Source organism: Hoplias malabaricus, chromosome 3 (assembly GCF_029633855.1).
Source record: "Hoplias malabaricus isolate fHopMal1 chromosome 3, fHopMal1.hap1, whole genome shotgun sequence".
NCBI classification, from domain to species: Eukaryota; Metazoa; Chordata; class Actinopteri; order Characiformes; family Erythrinidae; genus Hoplias; species Hoplias malabaricus.
This window is the reverse complement of record NC_089802.1, coordinates 72,547,229-72,557,228: the sequence shown is the minus strand read 5'-3', so window position 1 is coordinate 72,557,228 and position 10,000 is coordinate 72,547,229. Positions and strand designations below refer to the sequence as shown.

The 10,000-nt window shown below is 43.8% G+C and overlaps 2 protein-coding genes across 3 annotated transcripts in view; one reads left to right on the top strand and one right to left on the bottom strand.

Moving 5' to 3' along the window:
* Positions 1-10,000, top strand: part of kcnh7 (potassium channel, voltage gated eag related subfamily H, member 7) — a 55,686-nt gene that overhangs the window by 15,574 nt on the left and 30,112 nt on the right. The window lies entirely within an intron of this gene.
* The window catches only part of dnah9l (dynein, axonemal, heavy polypeptide 9 like), an 83,994-nt gene continuing 75,134 nt past the window's right edge, over positions 1,141-10,000 (bottom strand). The window contains exon 25 of the mRNA XM_066663716.1: positions 1,141-1,277. The gene's annotated coding sequence lies outside the window, so the exon portion shown is untranslated. The remainder of the gene's footprint in view (positions 1,278-10,000) is intronic.

The window sequence follows — 10,000 nt, the reverse complement described above, 5'->3', positions numbered from 1 at the left end:
TCGGATGATGTGGATGATGTATTGATTAGCTGGGCCCCTGCAGCAACTTCACTGAGGTTAAAATCCATCTCTGTGCAGATGTGACTAGTGTGAGAGCGACACTGAATCTTGTGCGGCAGTAGCTCAGGTAGACTACAGTGAGGCTGAGCAGTGGCATGAGTGACTGCACTGCAGATACTGTATCTCTGGCCTCTGAGGCTGGGGATTAGAGGCAGATTGGAGACACGCACGGCATGTGGTCCGTGCTCAGTTCATTTTCGGAAACAGCAGTCTGAAGCTGCTCATTATCATCTGTCTGACACATTGTCCATCCACACTGCATGTGTGTGTGTGTGTGTGTGTGTGTGTGTGTGTCCTATCTGCTTGTTGCTCTGTACTGTCACTCAGCTTGTACTCCTGAGTGCCGTCTTATTACATATGTCTGTGTATGTTCACTACGTTGACAGAGACCACGGTTCGTTTTTCTCAGTTGTTGAGTAAATGTTTGAGAGAAAAATATACAAAAGTCTCGAAACACTCAGTATCATCAAATACATCATTATTAAGTTTGCCCACTTTTTATTTTTCCATCGTTTCCCAAAAACTGTCCCCGACTTTCTGTTGCCCTTCAAAAATACTCTCTTGCTTTTACAAGAAGAATTTAAAATGTATGGCACTTAGTGTTTGAATTGCTTCAATAGATTTCCCTATTGACTGCAGTTCATTTAAATTATTAAACATCAGAGTATATGTCATGGCATTTGTGTGTGTGTGTGTGTGTGTGTGTTTGCGATCTATAGCTTTATGCTTGTATGTATGTGTTGAGTGTGGATTACGTCGTCTTTTGAGTTCTCCATGGAGTTTCTATGTTTAAATATTGATAGTGGAAATAGAAACTAATGAAATTTCCGCCTTGACACCACGACTAATTGCTATACGTTATAGACATGGTACATACAAAAGACCCAAACACATACATATTAATGTGCCAGAATCAAAGCTCAAAATGTACTGAGCCCCTTCAGTTGTATCAGTTCTTCACTAATAGAAGGGGTCTGTTTGTTATTCCTAATATGTCTTTGGACTTGGATTTCTAGGAAAGCCTGTAAAAGGCAGAACATCTTACTTTTGGTGGAATGTTAAAAACCCACAGGCTGCATTGGTTGGAATCATTATTTTAGTGAGTGGGAGGCTGGTTCCTTTTGACCTACTTGAAGTCCAGTCTTGACCTTGACACTGTATCTGCTTCTCACATAACAGCTCACACCAGCTCCCAGACAGTGAAACTGGGCTGCCTCCTGTAACAGAGAAGACCATTGTCATGTTTTGGACATTGTGAGAGTGAATTGTCCTAAATGAGGTTTTAGAGTTCCTTAGCCTTGACGGTTTTGGGCAAATTGGATTGTAACCGTTCGGAAGAGTGTTCTGGCACACTTCCGTCAACTTCCAGGTAATTACCCCACTGTTTTACAGAGAGACAGAGTTAACTGAACTGAACTGAGCTATAAACTACGTTCACTGTCACTGTGTCACAGAATGAAAATAAAGAACAATCATGTTCCATGGACAAATGTAGGACCAGTCATGTTTCAGCGCTGGCAGAGAGCATCCCATCCTGCAGTGGGGCGTCTGATGGTGAGGAGAATAGTGTGTAGAGTATTATAAATAAAATGTCATGGTTAACTAGTGATACACTGATATGGGAATAGTGTGATGATGTCATTTGTTTCTATAGAGTCAAATAACATCACCTAACTGAAATTCATTCATTCATTCATCCATTATCTGTAACCCTTATCCAGTTCAGGGTCGCGGTGGGTCCAGAGCCTACCTGGAATCATTGGGCGCAAGGCAGGAATACACCCTGGAGGGGGCACCAGTCCTTTACAGGGCGACAAACACACACTCACACATTGACTTACACACTCACACCTACGGACACTTTTGAGTCACCAATCCACCTACCAACGTGTGTTTTTGGACTGTGGCAGGAAACCGGAGCACCCGGAGGAAACCCACGCAGACACAGGGAGAACACACCACACTCCTCACAGACAGTCAACCAGAGGAAACCCACGCAGACACAGGGAGAACACACCACACTCCTCACAGACAGTCACCCAGAGGAAACCCACGCAGACACAGGGAGAACACACCACACTCCTCACAGACAGTCACCCAGAGGAAACCCACGCAGACACAGGGAGAACACACCACACTCCTCACAGACAGTCGCCCGGAGCCGGAATCAAACCCACAACCCCCAAGTCCCTGGAGCTTTGTGACTGCGACACCATGTGCTTCACCACCGTGCTGCCCCCTAACTGAAATTTTATTGATTATATGCAGTGATCTAAACCTATTACAGCTTCCATTTGCTATCGCTATTGATAGCTAATTGACAAAAACCCAGTATAAACCTAATCTGTTTGTTGATTTCCAAAGTAATTCCCAACTGCTTCAGTAAAGTACCGTCAAGTCTTGGGGACGCTGAGAATGTGCTTTATTCAAGGATACAGTGACAGAATGCAGTAGCGGTAAATATTAGAGCCTGCAGGTCTTTTGAGGTTAATCATATTCTTTCATTCAGCGTAGCATAAAAGCCTTTTAAGCGGTGACCTTGTGATTATGTATTTGAGGAACGCACCGGAAGCACGGCTCATTCTGCACTTTCCAGAACCTTTTAAATGATTTAGTGGTTATAGTGGCTACATTTTCTTCAAAATGCAAACACGGTTGGCAAGTGAACACTTCAGCACAATGCTGTTTTCCTGCTTAATTTACCCCACTCGAAAATGCACTACACACATCAAAATCCCAGTATGAAGTCCTAAATGAAAAGCCATTTTTTATGTGACCATTGGCTCAGTGCAGTTTGTCAACCATTTTTATACACGCCCTCCCCACTTCCTGTGCTGTTATGAATTTGTTTTTCCACTGCGCAGCTTTTTTGTTTAAAGATAATCAAGTTACAGTTACTTATAATATTCTGGAATCAAATGAAAGCTGTTTTTTAGCAGGAAATTATCATGTAAGTGCCTTCTTGTAAACAATCACACACACAGATTTGGGCCTTGCATTATTTTAATTTAATTATTAACGCTGCAGTACTCTGTTGTGGTCCACGTATGAATAATTGATTTTACTGTTGTCCGCACAAACCTGTTGCTTTGTTAAAAACTAACCTTTTATTGTGTCCAGGGAACTCACACCAATGTATGATGATGGTATTTGCCATTCAGCAAGCTATTTAATGCACTTAAACCAACATCAGCACAGCATGAAATTTAAGTATTTTAAGTAATTATTCAGCCCCACAGAGCTAAGCTCTTAAGCTTCTCTTCTCCTGTGTACACACACACACACACACACACACACACACACGCATGCACCACCAGGGATCCCCTGGACTTTTTCCGAACTGGTTTTCAGCTCAAATAACAAAGCTAAACACTGCAGCCGGTGTGGAATTGAAGTTGACAGTCTGTTGCTCTCCGTAAGCGTTCCGTCTCTTAAACAGATATTAGTCTGTTCATTAATCTCCCCTGCTGCTGCTGCTGTTGCCTAAATCCAGGCCCAGTCTAGCTGAGGAAAACCACAGGCCCTGAAAACGCCAAAGCTGGCTGACTTCATAAAAAAAGACAGAAGGCGCTCACATGGGGCAGAGAAAGTGTGATCATTGGGAACGTGGTGGAAACGAGCAGATGGAGGGAGCAAGGGAGGGAAAGACACAAAGAGCAGGATGTGTGTAGTTTCTGCTGAACTCAAGGTTTGTGATGTCTCAGGGATTTACCAGATTTGATTTCAGTGTATGAACAAGATTATTAATATTTATGTGTGGAAGTAGTACAATATACTGTTGACCTGTTTTAACTAAAATGACCAAGTACAGGCCCTAACCGCAAGGGATGGCTGGTTTGATCCCTGGTGATAGCTCTGGCGTCTTGAGAGAGCACAAAATGCCTTCTCTCTCTGGGTGAGTGGCATGCGTCCCTCCCTCCCAGCCTTTTCCTTATCACACAGAACTGCACCAGCCAGCGGATGTGACCCACCTGGGCAGTCAGTGCTCTCTGGTGCGTGGGGCAGTCCAGTGATATTGGATTTAAAAAAAAAAAAAAAAAAAAGAAGAAGAAGCCGATGGTGGACATTATGTGCCTCAGAAGAGGCACCCGCTTGACCTTCCCCTCTCAGTGTGGGGGCATTGTATGTGATAGAAGGAGTTCAGCTAATGGAATAGAATTGGATACGAATAATGATCGGCAAAAGCCAAGGTGTAAAAAGATCTTGTAAAATTGAATGTGTCTCCCTGTGAAGGACTGGCGCCCCCTCCAGGGTGTGATCCAGCCTTGAGCTCAGTGGATAAGCAGTTACAGACAATGAATGAATGAATGAATAAAGTAAAACTGAGAGGCAATACAGATACCAGCAAATACCATTGAGCTGCAATTCTGTGGCAATAAAATCACTGTATTATTGTTGTGAACTCACTAGATAAAGGGTACATTAAATATAAAACCACAGAATGTAAGTTCACTTCTCAGTATTTTGCTGGAATTTTTTTTTTATATGTACAATTGGTCATTGGCATGAAATAATACTGAACTATATAAGAACTAAAGTTGTTCTATATTTTCTGTTTTGTTTTGCTTTTTCTCCAGAATTGATTATATATGAAGGTATATGAGAAATAACAGAATCATTCATTCATTCATTGTCAGTAAATGCTTATCAATTCAGGGGTAACACAAACATCCATCCATCCATCTATTATCCGTAACCCTTATCCAATTCAGGGTCACTGTGGGTCCAGAGCCTACCTGGAATCATTGGGCGCAAGGCAGGAATACACCCTGGAGGGGGCGCCAGTCCTTTACAGGGCAACACACACTCTCACTCACACACTCACACACTCACATCTACGGTCACTTTTGAGTCGCCAATCCACCTACCAAGGTGTGTTTTTGGACTGTGGGAGGAAACCGGAGCACCCGGAGGAAACCCACGCAGACACAGGGAGAACACACCACACTCCTCACAGACAGTCACCCAGAGGAAACCCACGCAGACACAGGGAGAACACACCACACTCCTCACAGACAGTCACACGGAGGAAACCCACACAGACACAGGGAGAACACACCACACTCCTCACATACAGTCACCTGGAGGAAACCCACACAGACACAAGGAGAACACACCACACTCCTCACAGACAGTCACCCGGAGGAAACCCACGCAGACACAGGGAGAACACACCACACTCCTCACAGACAGTCACCCGGAGGAAACCCACACAGACACAGGGAGAACACACCACACTCCTCACAGACAGTCACCCAGAGGAAACCCATGCAGACACAGGGAGAACACACCACACTCCTCACAGACAGTCACCCGGAGGAAACCCACACAGACACAGGGAGAACACACCACACTCCTCACAGACAGTCACCCGGAGGAAACCCACGCAGACACAGGGAGAACACACCACACTCCTCACAGACAGTCACCCGGAGGAAACCCACGCAGACACAGGGAGAACACACCACACTCCTCACAGACAGTCACCCGGAGGAAACCCACGCAGACACGGAGAACACACCACACTCCTCACAGACAGTCACCCCGAGGAAACCCACGCAGACACAGGGAGAACACACCACACTCCTCACAGACAGTCACCCCGAGGAAACCCACGCAGACACAGGGAGAACACACCACACTCCTCACAGACAGTCACCCGGAGGAAACCCACGCAGACACAGGGAGAACACACCACACTCCTCACAGACAGTCACCCAGAGCGGGAATCAAACCCACAACCTCCAGACCCCTGGAGCTGTGTGACTGCGACACCTACCTGCTGCACCACCGTGCCGCCCTGTAACACAGACATGACAAAAGTGTCTACTCACTACACAAATATTTCATTACATTTGTTAACTATTTGTAAAATTAAAAACTGAACTGTAACAAAAAAAACAGTAGTTTTACAAAAAACATAACTGTGACTCCAGCATGGAAGGAGCAAAGTTTAAAATATCTTTTTTTATTGAACTTCAGGCGCTGAACATTAGTTAAACTGCTGAATACTGGAGAGCTTCCTTTGAACTTCCTCACAGCGCATAATCTAGTGAGAATACCCCAAATGTAGAATATCTCCAGAAGAAAATTCTCTCAACTTTTAACCTCCTCTGATCCACCGTCTCTCTCCTGAAGTGAGAACTCTGTGGAGGAAGGCGCAGTCTCTCTCCTCTTTCTCTTTATCGCTCTGTGTTGGTGGAAAAAGCCCGGTGGACCGTGTTTCTTGCAGGATGTATGGTGGTGTGTGTGAGCAGTGACAGTGATGTAGTGGAGGGTCTGATACTGCTTACCCTGGCATATACCCGCCCTTCTCACCACATTCATCATCCAGAGTGAGAGAGAGAGACGAGCTAAATTAGTGCGCTCCTGTATACATCATATTTGTTTTCACGCTGCACACAATGCGCCCTGCGCTCCATTGTCTGTGTGCTTCTGCTGAAGGTGCTGCGGTTTATTCTGGAGTTCGCCACAAAGTGCTGATATAAAGATCACGTCTTAGATCTGCCAGAATGTGCCTGCTTTCATGTACTGAGGTGTAATTAACCTATGTAGCTGGAGATATGATGTATCTATTATTATCAGTAATACATGTCCCTGTGAAGGTGAAGTTGCAGTTTTGTGTGTGTTTCACTGCTTGAAATAAGTTCCAGATAAGTCGGGAAGCAAACTTTGTGTTGTACCTGTGTGCTGCAGTGGGGTGTTGGTGGAACTAAAAAATATTCACAAGGGGGACACTGCAGAAACAGTTTGGGAACCACTGAACAAATCAATGATCAACTAACTAACTAAACCACAGCCAAGTGGTGAACTCCATTTCCCCTCAGAACAGAACTGAGTTTGCAGTCCGAGAGCAAGTGGTGATTTGTAACATGCAGCCAGTGGTACTGGTGATGAAGCGCATACTGTTCATTCATTCATTCATTCATTATCTGTAACCACTTATCCAATTCAGGGTCACCATTCCACCTACCAATGTGTGTTTTTGGACCGTGGGAGGAAACCGGAGCACCCGGAGGAAACCCACGCAGACACAAGGAGAACACACCAAACTCCTCACAGACAGTCACCCGGTGGAAACCCACACAGACACAGAGAGAACACACCACACTCCTCACAGACAGTCACCCGGAGGAAACCAAACAGACACAGGGAGAACACACCACACTCCTCACAGACAGTCACCTGGAGGAAACCCACGCAGACACAGGGAGAACACACCACACTCCTCACAGTCACCCGGAGGAAACCCACGCAGACACAGGGAGAACACACCACACTCCTCACAGACAGTCACCCGGAGCGGGACTCGAACCCACAACCTCCAGGTCCCTGGAGCTGTGAGACTGCGACACTACCTGCTGCACCACAGTGCCGCCCAGTACAAATTCAGAGCTTTTAAAATAAATAGAAGGAACATGATACATTTTGAGCAAATGTGAAAAATGGGTTTAATCAGGATTACACACAGAATCCATTAAATATATATTCAGGGTTTTCATATCAAATGCTGAAATGTGAAATGTGAAATGATCCTGATGCATTGTGTCGTTTCCTGAGCTCAAGTCTTTGTGAGGTCAGAGATTTCTACATGTTTCATCTACACAAAGTAGGTCTTTGCTGTATTTGTTGTTTTTCCAGAATTAGATTTCCTGAAAACAGATGGCTGCTGTTGTTCTGCAGGTGTGTGTGTTAATGTGTGTCGAAGTTCGTTAGTTGATGATTGCTTTGGGCTTGTCATTGGTTTTGTGAGTGTGTGTGTGTATATGTATGTGTGTACACACCAGACAAAAATAGCTCAGGTTGACAGTAAAGCTCACAGCGCATTGGACAAGAGAGAACAGTCTGTGCTATATTTAAACCACATGCCCAAATCTCTCACACACACACACACACACACACACACACACTGTTCTCTCCTGCCTGTTCCTGCAACATTTATACGTGGTCATTTGAGGAGAGTGGCTCTGTTCAGGATCTTATTCTCCTCTCTGAGAGGCTGCCCTGCGGACTCCTCTCCCATTGATCGGGTGATTCAGCTAAAAGAACGTAAACACAACATCCAGTCACACACATAGAAAAACTACAAGCTGAATCACCAGGGCAGCCATCGTCACGCTGACTAATGACGATGTTGGATAATCAAGATAGGAAACATTGCTCTATAAGCTTTATCTATTCAAGGGCTATTGGCTCAGTCACTCGGCTCACAGAGAGATGTGAGAGATGGTGGTCACCGCGGGTCAGAAACTGTAGTGTGTCGGGTCGTGTAGCGTAACACACAGAGTGTTTTCTCTACTGGTGAAAGTATCTTGTCCCTTGATGAGTAATGATTATATGATGATTATACATAAGGCTTGTGAGGACCTAGAGGACATGAACTCTCAGGATCAAGTTCTTCGCTAAAGTTATCACTAAATTAAAGTTATTAATAAGGTTATAAACTTATAATTAGCAGTTAGCATTGTTTATTGGTGGTTGAGAAGTGTCTGTTATCATTTGGGTTAGTATCACTATATATATATATATAATATATATTGGTCAAGTTCAACTGCCTATTTATGTAACTGCAAATATTCATATGGAAATGAATCGTCAGAATGAAAATTAAATGTGGTTAAATGTGGAGAAAAACGAGAACAGAGAAGAAAGAGAACTGAGCAAAAATGACTAAAAGCCACAGCTCCTGCTCCTCACTCCGCACTGTGGGGCTCTGGCACTTAACATACGTAAAGGAACAGGTGCTGAAACTGGTCAATCTGAACGTGGCTGTTTGGACACAAGGAGAACACTGTTGTGGTGTTTGATCCTTGTAGTATTTTGACCAAAGCATGTCACAGAGATACTGCATTAACAGTGCCAGGTGCTCACGGTATAATAAGTAGGTCCCCGTTAAAGTCCTAGCTGAGGTTTGGGCTGTTGCTGATCAGTGGTGTTGGCTAAGAATGATGTCTGATCATGTTGTTCTTAGTCTAATAGGATGAAGGTGAAGATAAAAATTAGAGCCAACTTGATGCAGTGTAAAAACTTGCAGAAGCCACGAAAGACTGAGAGTTTTCCTCAAGGGCTCTCTTGCCCTTTAGTTGCCATGGTTACTCTTCTGTCATAGTCTCCGGAGAGAGGCACGAACTGTCAAACACAAAAAGCCATAGACACACACACTTTCATGAATCAATGCATGTGCACACACGTTTATTTCATAGTTTCAGTGAAGGGTTAAAAACTAGCAAGTGTATAGAGTGGAGCAAAAGCACCTTAAAGGGGGGGGGCTGAATTGTACTTTAAAGGAGCGCTCCATGCAAAATCTTTAGTTTATCATATGATTCCTCCCAGTTAAATCAATGTGGACCAATGTGGACCCAAAGGATTCTGGGAAAAATATTATTTTACATTATGACATATTATGAAGTGTTATATAGGGTAATCCATGTGTTTTTATTTATCTTTATAAAGTACAGGTCAGAAAGGGCTTGTTTGAAGGCCACCCCCACCCAAACACACACTGGTTTGCTCAAGATAGCTTTATAAATTACAGTGTACATTGTACATATACAGTTTAAGATAAAACAAATTATGAAAACTCCTTTTTCTATTTTAAACCTTGGTATATGTAATTTGCATGATTATTATTTTAGTAATTAAAAGTCCATCAACCCACATTCCCATGTAAATCCGATCCAAATAAGGGTCCAAATGTGCAAAAAACACTACTCAAAATAGTTCTGAAGGCAATGCTGCCTTTGCGGCAGAATATAATTGGTTAATAAATCATCCAAAAGGCAGGGAAGAATGTGATTGGTTAGTACACGTTTCTCAAATATCACACCATAACCAGTAAAGCTCCACCTAGACCCTTGTGGTCGGCCTTCTCTGAACTCCAGAAATGACTTTGGAACAAATAAACGTACAAAACATTTTATTTCTTCAATCTGCTTCATAA